Raw genomic sequence first — 16,412 nt, 5'->3', positions numbered from 1 at the left:
GAGTGTGGTGTTTTGTTGGCGGCTGCACCTGCATGGAGTGTGGAGTTTAGTTATGGATTGTTGTGGTGTGGTGTTTTTGTTGGCGGCTGCCTGCATGGAGTTATGGAGTTTAGTTATGGTTGTTGTGGTGTGGTGTTTTGTTGAGTTGGCTGCCTGCATGGGTGTGGAGTTGGTTATGGATTTATTTGTGGTGTGGTGTTGTTTTGTTGCTTGGCTGCCACCTGCATGGTTTAATGAGTTTGGTTATGGTTGTTGCTTGTAGTGATGTGTTTGTTGGCGGCTGCACATGGGTGTATGGAGGAGTTAGTTATGGCTGTTGTGATGTGTTTGTTGGCGGCTGCCAGTATGGGTGTGGAGGTTGGATTATGGTTGTTTAGTGAGGGTGTGGGGTGTTTTTGGAAATTTGGCAGCTGCCTTCATGGGTGTGGGAGTTTGGTTATAAGTTGTTGTGATGTAGTGTTTTGTTGCAGCTGCTTGCACAGCTGTGGAGTTTAGTTATAGTTGTGTGGTGATGTGTTTGTTGGTACCACCATGGGTGTGGGAGGTTAGTTGGATTTGTTGTGGTGTGGTATTTTGTTGGCGGCTGCCTTCATGGGAGTTAATGGAGTTTAGATTATGGTTGTTGTGATGTGGTGTTTTGTTGCGGCTACTTGCACAGCTGTAAAGGTTTAGTTATAGTTGTTGTGGTGATGTGTTTTGTTGGTGGGTGCACCAGCATGGGTATGGGATTTAGTTATGGTTGTGAGTGGTGAGTGTTCTGTTGGTGCCTATCTTCACTGAGTGTATGGAGTTTAGTTATGGTTACTGTGGTGTGTTGTGTTTTGTTAGCGGCTACTTACTGCATGGAGTGTGGAGTTTAGTTATAGTTTATTTGTGGTGATGTGTTTTGTTGGCGGCTACCTGCATGGAGTGTGGGGGATTTAGTTATAGTTATTTGTGGTGATGTGGTTTGCACATTTGGCTACCTGCACAGGTGTGGAGTTTAGTTATAGTTTGTTGTCGTGTGAGGGTGTTTTATTTGGCGGCTGCCACCGTAGGTATGGAGTTTGGTTATGGTTGTTGTGAATTGTGAATTACATTTGGTGGCTGCCTGCATGGAATGGGATTTAGTTATAGTTGTTTGTGGTGTGGTGTTTGGCGGCTGCCTTCATGGAATTAATGGAAGGTTGGTTATAGTTTGTTGTGGTGCTTGGTGTTTTGTTGTCCTTTCTGCCTTCATAGATTGTGGGATTTGGTTATGGATTTGTTGTGGTGTGGTGTTTTATTGGCGGCTGCCTGCCTGCGGCTGTGGAGTTTGGTTATGGTTGTTGGGGTGTGGTGTTTTGTTGAAGGTGGGTTGCCAGCATGGGTGTGGAGTTAGTTATGGTTGTTGTGGTGTGTGAGGGTGTTTTGTTGGTGGCTGTCTTCATGAGTGGAGTTTGGTTATGGTTACTGTGGTGTGGTGTTTGTTGGCGGCTACCTGCATGGGTGTACAGTTTGGTTATAAGTTATTTGTGGTGATGTGTGTTTTGTTGGCGGCTACCTGCGGGGTGTGCAGTTTAGTTTATAGTTGTTGTGGTGATGTGGTTTGTTGGCGACTGCCAGCATGGAGTGTGGAATTGGATTTATGGTTATTTGTAGTTGTGAATTGTTTGTTGTGACGCTACCTGCATGGAGTATGGAGTTTGGTTATGGTTGTTGTGATAGCCGGTGTTTGTTGGCGACTACCTGCATGGGTCAATGGGATTTTATTATAGTTTATTTGTAGTGATATGGTTTGTTGGCGGCTGCCTGGCATGGAGTGTGGAGTTTAGTTATGGTTGTTGTAGTGATGTGGTTTGTTGGCGGCTGCCTGCTGGGTGTGGTGTTTGGTTATGGTTATTTGTAGTGATAGTGTTTTGTTGGCGGTTGTCAGTATGGGTGTGGAGTTTGGATTCCATGGTTTATCATCTCATCAGCTAATGCACCCTACATTATAATAAGTTTTATTATATGGTTGTTGTGGTGATGTGGTTTGTTGGCGGCTGCCTGCGTAGGTGTGGAGTTTAGTTTATAGTTTATTTGTGGTGTGGTGTTTTGTTGGCGGCTACCTGCATTTGGTAATGGAGTTTGTTATGGTTGTTGTGGTGATGTGTTTTGTTGGCGGCTGCCTGCATGGGTGTGGAGTTTGGATTTATGGTTGTTGTGGTGTGGTGTTTGTTGGCGGCTGTCAGTATGGGTGTGGAGTTATGGTTATAGTTTGTTGTGGTGTGGTGTTTTGTTGGCGGCTGCTGGCATGGAATGTAGGTTTGGTTATGGTTGTTTAATGGTGATGTGTTTTGTTGGCGGCTGCCTGCATGGAATTATGGAGTTTGGTTATGAGTTGTTGGTGTGCTTGGTAAAAGATTATGTTGTTAGCTACTGCTGCATTTGTGTAATGGGATTTTTGTTATATGGTTATTTGTGAGTGATGTGTGTTTTGTTGGCGGCTGCCTGCCATGGAGTGTATGGAGTTTAGTTATGGTTGTTTGTGGTGTGGTGTTTTGTTGCGGCTGCCTGCACGGCTGTGGGGGACTTTAGTTATGGTTGTTGGGGATTGTGGTGTTTTGTTGGTGGAGATTGCATAGCATGGGTGTGGAGTTTAGTTATGGTTGTTGTGGTGCAGTGTTAGTGTTTGTTGGCGGCTGCCTGGATGGAATTAATGGAGTTTGGTTATAGTTGTTGTGGTGATGTGGTGATGTTTTGTTGGCGGCTGCCTGCACGGGTGTGGAGGATTTGAACGTTATGGTTGTTGGGGTTCTTAATTGTTTTGTTTGGTGGAATTGCCAGCATGGTGTGGCTGGAGTTATAGATTATAGTTGTTGTGAATTGTGGTGACATTTGCGGCTGCCTACACAGACGATTGTGGAGTTTAGTTATGGTTACCATTTGTGAGGTGTGGTGTTTTGTTGCGGCTGCCTGCTGCACATGTGGAGTTTGGTTATAGTTGTTGGGGTGTGGTGTTGTTTTGTTGGTGGAGTGCACCAGCAGCTAGGTGTAGAGTTAGATTATATGGATTTATTAGGGTGCTTGGTGTTTTGTTAGCGGCTGCGCCTGCATGGGTTAATGGAGTTTAGTTATGGATTTGTTTAGTGCCTTGTGGTGTTTTGTTGCGGCTGCCTGCACACGGCTGTGGGAGTTTGGTTATGGTTGTTGGGGTGTGGTGTTTTGTTTGGTGGGTGCACCCAGCATTAGGTGTGGAATTTAGTTATGGATTTGTTGTAAGGTGTGAGTGTTGTTTTGTTGTGGCTGCCTGGATGGAATTAATGGAGTTTGGTTATGGTTATTTGTGGTGATGTGTTTTGTTGGCGGCTGCCTGCGTGGGTAATGGAGTTTGGTTATGAAACTGTTGTGATGTGTTTTGTTGGCAGCTGCCTGCGGAGTGTGGAGTTGTGGTTATGGTTATTTGTTGTAGTGATGTGTTTTGTTTGGCGGCTGCCTGCATGGGTGTAATAAGATTTGGTTATGGTTGTTGTGGTGATGTGGTTTGTTGGCGGCTGCGCTGCCTTCATTGTAGATTAATGGAATTTGGATTTATAGTTTATTTGTGGTTGTGGAATTATGGTGTTTAGTTGCTTCTGCATGGGTGTAATGGAGATTTGGTTATAGTTGTTTGTGAGTGAGTGTGTTTTGTTAGGTGGCTGCCTTAGTAGTATGGGGTGTAGGAGTTTGGTTATAGTTTATTTGTGGTTGTGAAAATTGTTTTGTTGCGGCTGCCTGCACGGCTCAATGGAGTTTAGTTATAGTTGTTGGGAGGGTGTGTGAGTGTTTTGTTGGTGGGTGCCAGCATGGGGTGCTTGGAGTTTAGTTATAAGTTGTGTAATGGTGTAGTGTTTTGTTGGCGGCTGCCTGTGGATGGAAATTAATGGAGGTTTGGTTATATGGTTGTGTGTGGTGATGTGTTTTGTTGGCTGCATGGAATGGGTGTGGAGTTTTAGTTACCAAAGCTGTTGTGATGTGTTTTGTTGGCGGCTGCCGGGTGTTGGAATTATGGGATTTAGTTATGGTTGTTTGTGGTGATAATGTTTTACGGTGGCGGCTGCCTGCATGGGTGATATGGAGGGATTTGGTTATATGGACATTGTGGTGATGTGGTTTGTTGGCAGGCTGCCTTCATTTGTAGTGTGGGGAATTTGGTTATGGTTATTTGTTGTAGATTGTAGTTATTTTGTTGGCGGCTACCTGCATGGAATTAATGGAGATTTGGTTATGGATTTATTTGTGGTGATGTGTTTTGTTAGAGTGGCTGCCAGTATGGGTATTGGAGTTTAGTTATAGTTGTTGTGGTTGTGAGTGTTTTGTTGGCGACTTCTACCCTGCATGGATTAATGGGATTTGGTTATAGTTATGTATGTAGTGAAATGAATGTGTTTGTTGGCGGCTGCCTGCGTGGAGTGTGGAGATTTAGTTATAGATTTATTTGTAATTTGATATGTTTTATTTGGTAGCTGCCCTCCATTAAGTGTGGAGTTTAAAGTTATATTTTATTGTAGAATTGTAATTGTTTTGTTTAGCGGCTGCCTTCATGGGTAATAATGGAGTTAGTTATAAGATTTATTATGGTGATGTGTTTATTTGTGACTGCTGCCTGCATGGAGTGTGGAGTTTGGTTATGGATTTATTATATGAAGTGAGAGTATATTTTATTTAGGAAGCTACTTACCTGCAGGTGTAATGAGTTTGGTTATGGTTGTTGTGGTGAGTAATGAGGTTTGATGGTGGCTGCCAGCATAGCATAGGTGTGGGAATTTAGTTATAAGTTGTTGTTGTGGTGTGAGTGCGTGTTTTGTTGGTGGCTGCCTGCATGGGTGTGCAGTTTAGTTGCATGGCTGTTGTGATGTGTGTTTTGTTGCTTGGCGGCTGCCTGCACGGAATGGAGTTTAGTTATGGTTGTTATTTGTAGTGATGTGTTTTGTTGCTTGGCTGCCTGCATTAGATTAATAGAAGTTTAGATTATGGTTATTGTGTGGTGATGTGGATTTGTTGGCGGCTGCCAGCATGGAGTGGAATGGAATTGGTTAGTGGTTATTTGTGGGTGTGGTTATTTTGTTGGCAGCTACACTCAGTAGATTAATGGAGTTTAGTTATGGTTATTGTGGTGGTGTATGTGTTTGTTGGTGAAAACATACTAGCATGGAGTGTAGGTTTAGTTATGGATTTATTTGTGGTGTGGTGTTTTGTTGGCGGCTACCTGCATGGTTAATGGAGTTTGGTTATAGTTGTTTGTAGTGAGTGTGTTTTTGTTGGCAGCTGCCACCAAAGCTGGGTCAATGGGAGTTTGGGTTATATGGTTGTTGTGGTGAGTGTGTTTTGTTGGTAGGCTACCTCCATGGAGTGTATGGGAGTTTGAGTTATGTTTGTTGTGGTGTGGTATTAAACTTGGCAGCTGCCTTCATGGAGTGTATGGAGTTTGGTTATGGATTGTTATAGTGATGTATGTGTTTTGTTGGCGGCCTGCCTAGCATGGGTAATGGAGTTTGTAGTTATAGATTTATTGTATAGGTGATATATTTTGTTGGCGACTACTTACTGCATAGATTAATGGGATTTGGTTATGGTTATTTGTGGTGATGTGTTTTGTTGGTGGCTGCCTGCATGGGTGTGGAGTTTAGTTATGAAGTTGTTGGGGTGTGAATTGTTTTTTAGTTGGTTTGCTGCCTTCATGGAGTGTGGAGTTTAGTTATTTTTTATTTGTGGTGCTGAGGTGTTTGTTGGTGGCTGCCCACATGGGTGTGGAGTTTAGTTATAGTTGTTTGTGGTAGATGTGTGTTTGTTGGTGGCTGCCAGCAGCACATGGGATTGTGGAGTTTGGTTATGGTTGTTGTAGTTGTGGAGTTTGTTGACGGCTTGAAGGCCTCCATGGAGGTGTGGGAGTTTGGTTATGGTTTATTTGTGGTGAGTGTGTTTTGTTGGTGAAAAGCTTATAGCATGGGTGTGGGAGTTGGTTACTTAAGTTGTTGTGTGGTGTAGGTGTTTTGTTGGCGACTACACTGCATGGTGGTTGTGGAGTTTGGTTATGGTTGTTTATGGTGATTAATGTTTGGTTGGCGGCTGCCTGCTGGATTTGGTAAGAGTTTGGTTATGGTTGTTGTGGTTTGATGTGTTTTGTTGTTGTGGCTACCTCCATGGAGATTGTGGAGTTTAGTTATATTTGTTTGTGAGTGTAGTGAGTATTGTTGGCGGCTCACCTTCATGGAATTAATGGGAGTTTGGTTATAGATTTATTATGGTGATGTGTTTTGTTAGCTGGCTACCTGCATGGAGTGTGGGATTTGGTTTATAGTTATATTATGGTGATGTATTTTGTTTGAAGCGCTACCTGCACGGGTGTAAGAGTTTAGTTATAGTTATTTGTGTGGTGATGTGTGGTTTGATAGGTGAGCTGCCTTAGCATGGGTGTGGGATTTGGTTATGGTTATTGTGTGGTGTGGTGTTTGTTGTTGAAAGGCTGCCAGCATGGGTGTAGTAAGGATTTAGTTATAGTGCCGCTGGTGTGTGGTGTTTTGTTGGCGAGCTGCCTGCATGGAGTAATGGAGTTTGGTTGCGGTTGTATTGTAGGTGATGTGTTTTGTTAGGCGGCTACCTGCATGGAGTTATGAGTTTGGTTATGAGATTTATTGTGGTGATGTGTTTTGTTTGGCAGCTGCCTGCATGGATGTAATAGAAGTTTGGTATATGGATTTGTTGTGAAGTGATGTATGTTTGTTGGCGGCTGCCTGCAAAATGGTGTGAGATTTGGTTATGGTTGTTGTGGTGAGTAATGGTTGGTTAGCTGGCTTCTGCACCAGCATGGGAGTGGGGGCTAGATTATGGTTGTTGTTGTGGTGTGGTGTTTTGTTGGCAGCTACTTACCGTGGAGTGTGGGAGGTTAGTTATGGTTATTTGTGGTGATGTGTTTTGTTGGCACGGCTACCTGTGGATGGAATGTAATGGAGTTTGGTTATGGATTTATTTGTGGTGCTGAGTGTTTTGTTGTGGCTACCTGCATAGGAGTAATACCAGTTTGGTTATGGCTATTTGGTGATGTTTTGTATTGGCGGCTGCCTGCGGGTGTAATAAGATTTAGTTATAGTTGTTGTGGTGATGTGTTTTATTGGCTGCTGCCTGCGTGGTCAGCAGAAGTTTAGTTATCCAGTTGTTTGTAATTTGTTGATGTGGTTTTGTTGGCGGCTGCCACCTGCGTAGTGTGGAGTTTGGTTGGTTTATTTGTGGTGATGTGTTATTTTGTTGGTGGCTGCCAGCATGGAATTGTGGAGTTGGTTGTAGTTATTTGTTGTGGTGTGAGTGTTTGTTGGCGGCTTTCTACCTGCATGGATTTAATGGAGTTGTAGTTATAGTTGTTTATGGTATTGATGTGTTTTATTTGGCATTTGCTGCAAAATGGAATTAATGGAGGAGTTAGTTATATAGTTGTTTATGTAGTGATGTGTTTTTTGTTGGCGGCTACTGCATGGGAGATGTGGAAGGAGTTGGTTATGGATTTATTTATGAGTGATGTGATACATTGGTAAGTGGCTACCTCCATGGAGGTGTAGGAGTTTGGTTATATGGATTTATTTGTGGTGATGTGTTTTGTTGGCGGCTACTTACTGCATGGAGTGTGGAGTTTGGATTATAGGTGTGATATGGTTGAGTGTATTTTGTTTAGCGACTGCCTGCGCGGAGTAATGGAGTTTGGTTTATGGTTCATTTGTAGGTGATGTATAGTTTGAAGTAGGTGGCTACTTAGCATGGGGATGTGGAATTTAGTTACATGGTTGTTGTGGTGTAGTAGTTGTTTTTATTGAGTGGCTGCCAGCATGGAGTTATGGAGTTTAGTTATAGTTGTTTATGGTGTGAGTGTTTTGTTGGCAGCTGCATAGCTGCTAGATTAATGGGATTTGAAGTTATGCGGTTGTTCTGGTGATGTGTTTGTTGAGTGGCTACTTAGCATGGGTGTTATGGAGTTAGTTATAGTTATTTGTAGGTGTGGTGTATTTGTTGACGGCTGCCTGCATGGTTGTGGGATTTTAGTTGCCATAGTTATTTGTGTAGTGATGTGTTTTGTTGGCTGCCTGCATGGAATTATGGAGGTTAGTTATGAATTTGTTGTGGTGATGTGTATTTTGTTGGTGGCTGCACCTCCATGGGAATTATTCAGGTTTAGTTATGTTTATTTAGTGGTGTGGTGTTTTGTTGGCAGCTGCCTTCATGGAGTAATGGAGTTTAGTTATAGTTGTGCATAATGGTGATGTAATGTTTGTTGGCAGCTGCACCTGCATGGAATTATGGGATTTAGTTATAGTTGTTATAGTGATGTATTTTTGTTGGCGACTACCTGCATGGAGTGTAATAGGTTGGTTATGGTTGTTGTGGTGATGATGTTTTGTTGGTGGCTGCCTGCATGGGAGGTGTAGGAGTTTGGTTATGGTTTATTGGGGGTGTGGTTATTTTGTTGGTTGCTGCCTTCATGGGTGTAGGAGTTTGAAAGTTTATTTTTGTTTATGAGTGAGGTGTTTGTTTAGTGGCTACCAGGCATAGGTGTGGAGTTTAGTTATGGTTGTTTGTGGTGATATATGTTTTTGTTGGTGGCTGCCAACGCATAGGAGTGTGGGATTTAGATTTATAGTTGTTGTTTGTGGTGTGAGTGTTTTGTGTGAAAAGCGGCCTCCATGGAGTATGTAAGATTTAGTTATAAGATTGTTTGTGGTGTGGTAGTGTTTTGTTGCGGCTGCCTGGATGGAATTATGGAGTTTGGTTATGGTTGTTGTGGTGATGTGTTTGTTGGCGGCTGCCAGCAGCATGGGTAATGGAGTTTGGTTATAGTTGTTGTGGTGATGTATGTTTTCTTGGTGGCTGCCTTGGCATGGGTGTAGAGTTGGATTTATGGTTGTTTGTGGGTGTGGTGTTTTGTTGGCTACCTGGATGGAGTTAATGGAGTTTAGTTATAGTTGTTATGGTGATGTGTGTTTGTTGGCGTGGCTACCTGGATGGAGTGCTGGAGTTTGGTTCTATGGTTATTTGTAGGTGAGTGTATGTTTTGTTGGCGTAGCCTGCATGGATGTGGGATTTGAAAGTTATAGCAGTTTGTTTGTGGTGTAATGGTGTTTGTTGGCGGCTGCACCTGGATGGAGTTAATGGGATTTGGTTATGGATTTATTTGTGGTGATGTGGTTTTATTGGCGGCTGCCAGCATGGGTGAAATGAGTTTAGTTATGGTTTATTTGTGGTGATGTGGTTTAATTTGGCGGCTACCAGCATGGAGGTATGGGATTTAGTTATGGTTGTTTGTGAATTGTGAATGTTTGTTGGCGGCTACCAGTCATGGAGTTAATGAGTTATGCGTTATGGTTATTTGTGAGTGTATTTTTAAATGCGAGCTGCCTACATGGGTGTGGAAGTTGGAGTTATGGTTGTTGGGGATTGTAGCCAGTGTTTTGTTGGCGGCTGCCAGCATGGGTTGTGGGATTTAGTTATGGTTGTTGTGGTGTGTAGTTTTGTTGGCGGCTGCCTGCATGGGTGTGGGATTTGGTTATGGTTGTTGTAGTGTGATGTTTATTTGTTGGCTGCTTTCTGCAGGTGTGGAATTTAGTTATAAGTTGTTGTGGTGTATGTGTATTTGTTGGCGGCTGCCTTCATGGAGTGTGGAGTTTGGTTATGATGTTGTTGTGGTGATGTAATATTATTTTGTTGGCGGCTGCCTGCATGGGTGTGGAGTTTTAGTTATGGTTGTTGTGAGTGTGTGTTTTTTGGCGGCTGCCAGCATGGAGTGTGGAGTTTAGTTATGGTTGTTAGTGGTGTAGGTGTTTTGTTGGCGGCTGCCTGCATGGGTGTGGAGTTTAGTTATAGTTGTTGTGGTGTGATATGTTTGTTGGCGGCTGCCTGCATGGAGTGTGGGGTTTAGTTATGGTTGTTGTGGTGATGTGTTTTGTTGGTGGCTGCCTCCATGGGTGTGGAGTTTAGTTATGGTTGTTATGGTGTGTGGTGTTTTGTTGGCGGCTGCCTTCATGGGTGTGGAGTTTGGTTATGGTTGTTATGGTGATGTGTTTTGTTGGCGGCTGCCTGCATGGGTGTGGAGTTTGGTTATGGTTTATTTGTGGTGATGTATTTTGTTGGCGACTGCCTGCATGGGTGTGGAGTTTGTGTTATGGCGGCTGTTGTGGTGATACGCATGTTTTTGTTGGTTGTTGGCTACCTTGCATGGGTGTGGAGTTTAGTTATGGTTGTTGTGGTGATGTGTTTTGTTGGTTGCTGCCTTCATGAGTGTGGAGTTTGGTTATTTTAGTTGTTAGGTAGTGATGTGGTTTGTTGGTGGCACCTGCCAGCATGGAATTGTGGAGATTTGGTTATGGTTATTTGTGGTGATGTGTTTTGTTGGCGGCTGCCAGCATGGAGTGTGGGAGTTTGGTTATGGTTGTTGTAGTGATGTGGTTTGTTGGCGGCTGCCAGCATGGGTGTGGAGTTTGGTTATGGTTGTTGTGGTGATGTGTTTTGTTGGCGGCTGCCTGGATGGAGTGTGGAGTTTGGTTATGGTTGTTGTAGGTGATGTGTTTTGTTGGCGGCTGCCAGCATGGGTGTGGAGTTTAGTTATGGTTGTTGTGGTGATGTGTTTTGTTGGTGGCTGCCAGCATGGGTGTGGAGGTTTGGTTATGGTTGTTGTAGTGTAGTGTGGTTTGTTGGCGGCTGCCAGGATGGGTGTAATGGAGTTTGGTTATATGAGTTGTTGTGGTGATGTGTTTTGTTGGCGGCTGCCAGCATGGGTGTAGGATTTAGTTATAGTTATTTGTGGTGATGTGTTTTGTTGGCGGCTGCCAGCATGGGTGTGTAGAATTTAGTTATGGTTGTTGTGGTGATGTGTTTTGTTGGCGGCTGCCAGCATGGAGTGTGGAGTTTAAGTTATGGTTGTATTTGTGGTGATGTGTTTTGTTGGCGGCTGCCAGCATGGAGTATGGAGTTTAGTTATAGTTGTTGTGGTGATGTGTTTTGTTGGCGGCTGCCTGGATGCGAAGCATGGGTGTGGAATTTAAAGTTATGGTTTATTGTAGTGATGTGTTTTGTTGGCGGCTACCTGCATGGAGTGTGGAGTTTGGTTATAGTTGTTTGTGGTGATGTAGTTTGTTGGCGGCTGCCAGCATGGAGTGTGGGATTTAGTTATAGTTGTTGTGTGAGTGATATGGTTTGTGTTGCGGCTGCCAGCATGGAATGTGGAGAGTTTGGTTATAGTTGTTGTGGTGATGTGTTTTGTTGGCGGCTGCCAGCATGGGTTAATGGGATTTAGTTATAGTTGTTGTGGTGATGATGTTTTTGTTGGCGGCTGCCTACATGGGTGTGGAGTTTAGTTATGGTTGTTTGTAGTGATGTGTTTTGTTGGCGGCTGCCAGCATGGAGTAATGGAGAGTTTAGTTATAGTTGTTGTGGTGTAGTGTTTTGTTGGCGGCTGCCTGCATGGGATGTGGGAGTTTAGTTATGGTTGATAGGGTGTAGTGTTTTGTTGGCGGCTGCCTGCATGGAGTGTGGAGTTTAGTTATAGTTGTTGTGGTGATGTGTTTTGTTGGCGGCTGCCAGCATGGAGTGTGGAGTTTGGTTATGGTTGTTGTAGTGATGTGGTTTGTTGGCGGCTGCCTGCATGGAGTGTAAGGAGTTTGGATTATAGTTGTTGTGGTGATGTGTTTTCTTGGCGGCTGCCAGGGTGTGAGCATAGGTATAGTAGTTGGGTTTGGTTATGCCAGGTGTTGTGGTGGTGTGATGTGATTTGTTGGCGGCTGCCAGCATGGGTGTGGGGATTTAGTTATAGTTGTTGTGGTGATGTGGTTTTGTTGGCGGCTGCCTGCATGGAGTGTGGGAGTTTAGTTATGGTTGTTGTGGTGATGTGTTTGTTGGCGGCTGCCTGCATGGAGTGTGGAGTTTGGTTATAGTTGTTGTGGTGATGTGTTTTGTTGGCGGCTGCCAGCATGGGTGTGGAGTTTAGTTATGGTTGTTGTAGTGATGTGTTTTGTTGGCGGCTGCCTGCATGGGTGTGGAGTTTAGTTATGGTTGTTGTTGTGGTGTATTGTGTTTTGTTGGCAGCTGCCTACCATGGGTGTGGAGTTTGGGTTATGGTTGTTGTGGTGATGGTGTTTGTTGGCGGCTGCCAGCATGGGTGTGGAGTTTAGTTATAGTTGTTATGGTGATGTGTGTTTTATTGGCGGCTGCCTACTAGGTGTGGAGTTTGGTTATGGTTGTTGTGGTGATGTTTTTTGTTGGCGGCTGCCAGTGCATGGTGTGGAGTTTGGTTATGGTTGTTGTGGTGTGGTGTTTTTGCCAGGCTGCCAGGATGGTGTGGATTTGGTTGGTTGTTGTGGTGATGTGTTTGTTGGCGGCTGCCTGCATGGAGTGTGTTTAGTTATAGTTTGTTATATGGTTTTTGTTGTGGTGTGGGTGTGTTTTGTTGGCCAGCTACCTGCATGGGTGTGGAGGCTACCTGCATAGTTATAGTTGTTGTGGTGTGGTGTTTTTTGTTGGCGGCTGCTTGCATGGGTGTGGGAGTTTAGTTATAGTTGTTGTGGTGATGTGTTGTTTGTTGGTGGATGCCTTCACATAGGTGTGGATGTTTAGTTATGGTTGTTATGGTGATGGTGTTTGGTTGGCGGATGCACCTGCATGGGTGTGGAGTTTGGTTATGGTTGTTATAGGTGTGGTGTTTTGTTGGCGGCTGCCTGCATGGGTGTGGAGGTTTAGTTATAGTTTGTTTGTGGTGATGTGTTTTGTTGGCTGGCTGCCTGCATTAGGTGTGGTTTGGTTATAGTTGATGGGCTGATGTGTGTTTGTTGGCGGCTGCCAGCATGGGTGTGGAGTTTGGGTATGGTTGTTGTGGTGTGGTGTTTGTTGGTGGCTGCCAGCATGGGTGTGGAGTTTGGTTATGGTTGTTATGGTGTGGTGTGTTTTGTTGGCTGCCAGCATGGGTGTGTGGAGTTTGGTTATGGTTGTTGTGGTGATGTGTTTTGTGTGTTATGGGAATACTTTTCAGTTTCCTTGGTTCTAAAAAGGATGCGTTGTAGCTTTGCGTGGGTGTAGAACTATACCAGTTTTGGGTGTGCTTCTTTGGAGACGTCGAGAGGAAGATAAATGTTCCACTCGGTAGAAGTGTTTTATGGGTTGGCAGCTACAGGAATGTAGGGACTGGAGTTATTGAAGAAAACTTAGGTGTAAGATAACAGGTACCAGACACTGGTGTTACACATGTAGGATAACATAACAGGAACCAGACAAGGGTGCTACACATGTAGGATAGGACAAATGTGGGATAACAGGGACCAGACACTGTGGGATGCTACATACATATAGTGTAGGATAACAGGGACCAGACAGTGGTGTGCTACACATGGATATAGTGTAGGATAACAGGGACCAGACAGTGGGTGCTACACATGGATATAGTGTAGGGATAACAGGGACCAGACAGTGGTGCTACACATGGATATAGTGTAGGATAACAGGGACCAGACAGTGGGTGCTACACATGGATGGGATGGGCTACACATGGATATAGTGTGTGAGATATAGCAGGGACCAGACAGTGGTGCTACACATGGATATAGTGTAGGAATAACAGGGACCAGACAGTGGGTTAACACATGGATATAGTGTAGGATAACAGGGACCAGACAGTGGTGCTACACATGGATATAGTGTAGGATAACAGGGACCAGACAGTGGTGCTACACATGGATATAGTGTGGGATAACAGGGGACCAGACAGTGGTGCTACACATGGATATAGTGTAGAATAACAGGGACCAGACAGTGGTGCTACACATGGATATAGTGTAGGATAACAGGGACCAGACAGTGGTGCTACACATGGATATAGTGTAGGATAACAGGGACCAGACAGTGGTTACTACACATGGATATAGTGTAGGATAACAGGGACCAGACAGTGGTGCTACACATGGATATAGTGTAGGATAACAGGGACCAGACAGTGGTGCTACACATACACATGGATATAGTGTAGGATAACAGGGACCAGACAGTGGTGCTACACATGGATATAGTGTAGAATAACAGGGACCAGACAGTGGTGCTACACATGGATATAGTGTAGGATAACAGGGACCAGACAGTGGTGCTAACACATGGATATAGTGTAGGATAGGATAACAGGGGACACAGATAGTGGTGCTACACATGGATGGTAGTGTAGAGTGTAGGATAACAGGGACCAGACAGTGGTGCTACAGGATATAGTGTAGGATAACAGGGACCAGACAGTGGTGCTACACATGGATATAGTGTAGGATAACAGGGACCAGACAGTGGTGCTACACATGGATATAGTGTAGGATAACAGGGACCAGACAGTGGTGCTACACATGGATATAGTGTAGGATAACAGGGACCAGACAGAGGTGCTACACATGGATATAGTGTAGGATAACAGGGACCAGACAGTGGTGCTACACATGGATATAGTGTAGGATAACAGGGACCAGACAGTGGTGCTACACATGGATATAGTGTAGGATAACAGGGACCAGACAGTGGTGCTACACATGGATATAGTGTAGGATAACAGGGACCAGACAGTGGTGCTACACATGGATATAGTGTGGGATAACAGGGACCAGACAGTGGTGCTACACATGGATATAGTGTGTGGAATAACAGGGACCAGACAGTGGGTTACAGTGGGATAACAGGGACTACACATGGATGTAGTGTAGGATAACAGGGACCAGACAGTGGTGCTACACATGGATATAGTGTAGGATAACAGGGACCAGACAGTGGTGCTACACATGGATATAGTGTGGGGATATAGTAGGATAACAGGGACCAGACAGTGGTGCTACACATGGATATAGTGTAGGATAACAGGGACCAGACAGTGGGTTAACACATGGATATAGTGTAGGATAACAGGGACCAGACAGTGGTGCTACACATGGATATAGTGTAGGATAACAGGGACCAGACAGTGGTGCTACACATGGATATAGTGTGGGATAACAGGGGACCAGACAGTGGTGCTACACATGGATATAGTGTGGGATAACAGGGGACCAGACAGTGGTGCTACACATGGATATAGTGTAGGATAACAGGGACCAGACAGTGGTGCTACACATGGATATAGTGTAGGATAACAGGGACCAGACAGTGGTGCTACACATGGATATAGTGTAGGATAACAGGGACCAGACAGTGGTGCTACACATGGATATAGTGTAGGATAACAGGGACCAGACAGTGGTGCTACACATGGATATAGTGTGGGATAACAGGGACCAGACAGTGGTGCTACACATGGATATAGTGTAGGATAACAGGGACCAGACAGTGGTGCTACACATGGATATAGTGTAGGATAACAGGGACCAGACAGTGGTGCTACACATGGATATAGTGTAGGGATAACAGGGACCAGACAGTGGTGCTACCAAGACATGGATATAGTGTAGGATAACAGGGACCAGACAGTGGTGCTACACATGGATATAGTGTAGGATAACAGGGACCAGACAGTGGTGCTACACATGGATATAGTGTAGGATAACAGGGACCAGACAGTGGTGCTACACATGGATATAGTGTAGGATAACAGGGACCAGACAGTGGGTGCTACACATGGATATAGTGTAGGATAACAGGGACCAGACAGTGGTGCTACACATGGATATAGTGTAGGATAACAGGGACCAGACAGTGGTGCTACACATGGATATAGTGTAGGATAACAGGGACCAGACAGTGGTGCTACACATGGATGTAGTGTAGGATAACAGGGACCAGACAGTGGTGCTACACATGGATATAGTGTAGGATAACAGGGACCAGACAGTGGTGCTACACATGGATATAGTGTAGGATAACAGGGACCAGACAGTGGGTGCTACACATGGATATAGTGTAGGATAACGGGGACCAGACAGTGGTGCTACACATGGATATAGTGTAGGATAACAGGGACCAGACAGTGGGTACTACACACATGGATGTATAGTGTAGGATAACAGGGACCAGACAGTGGTGCTACACATGGATATAGTGTAGGATAACAGGGGACCAGACAGTGGTGCTACACATGGATATAGTGTAGGATAACAGGGACCAGACAGTGGTGCTACACATGGATATAGTGTAGGATAACAGGGACCAGACAGTGGTGCTACACATGGATATAGTGTGTAGATAACAGGGACCAGACAGTGAGTGCTACACATGGATATAGTGTGGGATAACAGGGACCAGACAGTGGTGCTACACATGGATATAGTGTGGGATAACAGGGACCAGACAGTGGTGCTACACATGGATATAGTGTGGGATAACAGGGACCAGACAGTGGTGCTACACATGGATATAGTGTAGGATAGCAGGGACCAGACAGTGGGGCTACACATGGATATAGTGTAGGATAACAGGGACCAGACAGTGGGGCTACACATGGATAT

The 16,412-nt window shown here is 44.6% G+C and overlaps 1 protein-coding gene across 1 annotated transcript in view; it reads right to left on the bottom strand.

The window, feature by feature from the left end:
• Positions 1–16,412, bottom strand: part of LOC124269618 — a 38,747-nt gene that overhangs the window by 21,621 nt on the left and 714 nt on the right. The gene's annotated exons all lie outside the window — the stretch shown is intronic.

This window comes from Haliotis rubra, unplaced genomic scaffold (assembly GCF_003918875.1).
Source record: "Haliotis rubra isolate DU_JTF1 unplaced genomic scaffold, ASM391887v1 Scf146, whole genome shotgun sequence".
Taxonomy (NCBI): Eukaryota; Metazoa; Mollusca; class Gastropoda; order Lepetellida; family Haliotidae; genus Haliotis; species Haliotis rubra.
The sequence above is the reverse complement of the archived record's forward strand: the minus strand, read 5'-3'. Positions and strand labels throughout refer to the sequence as shown.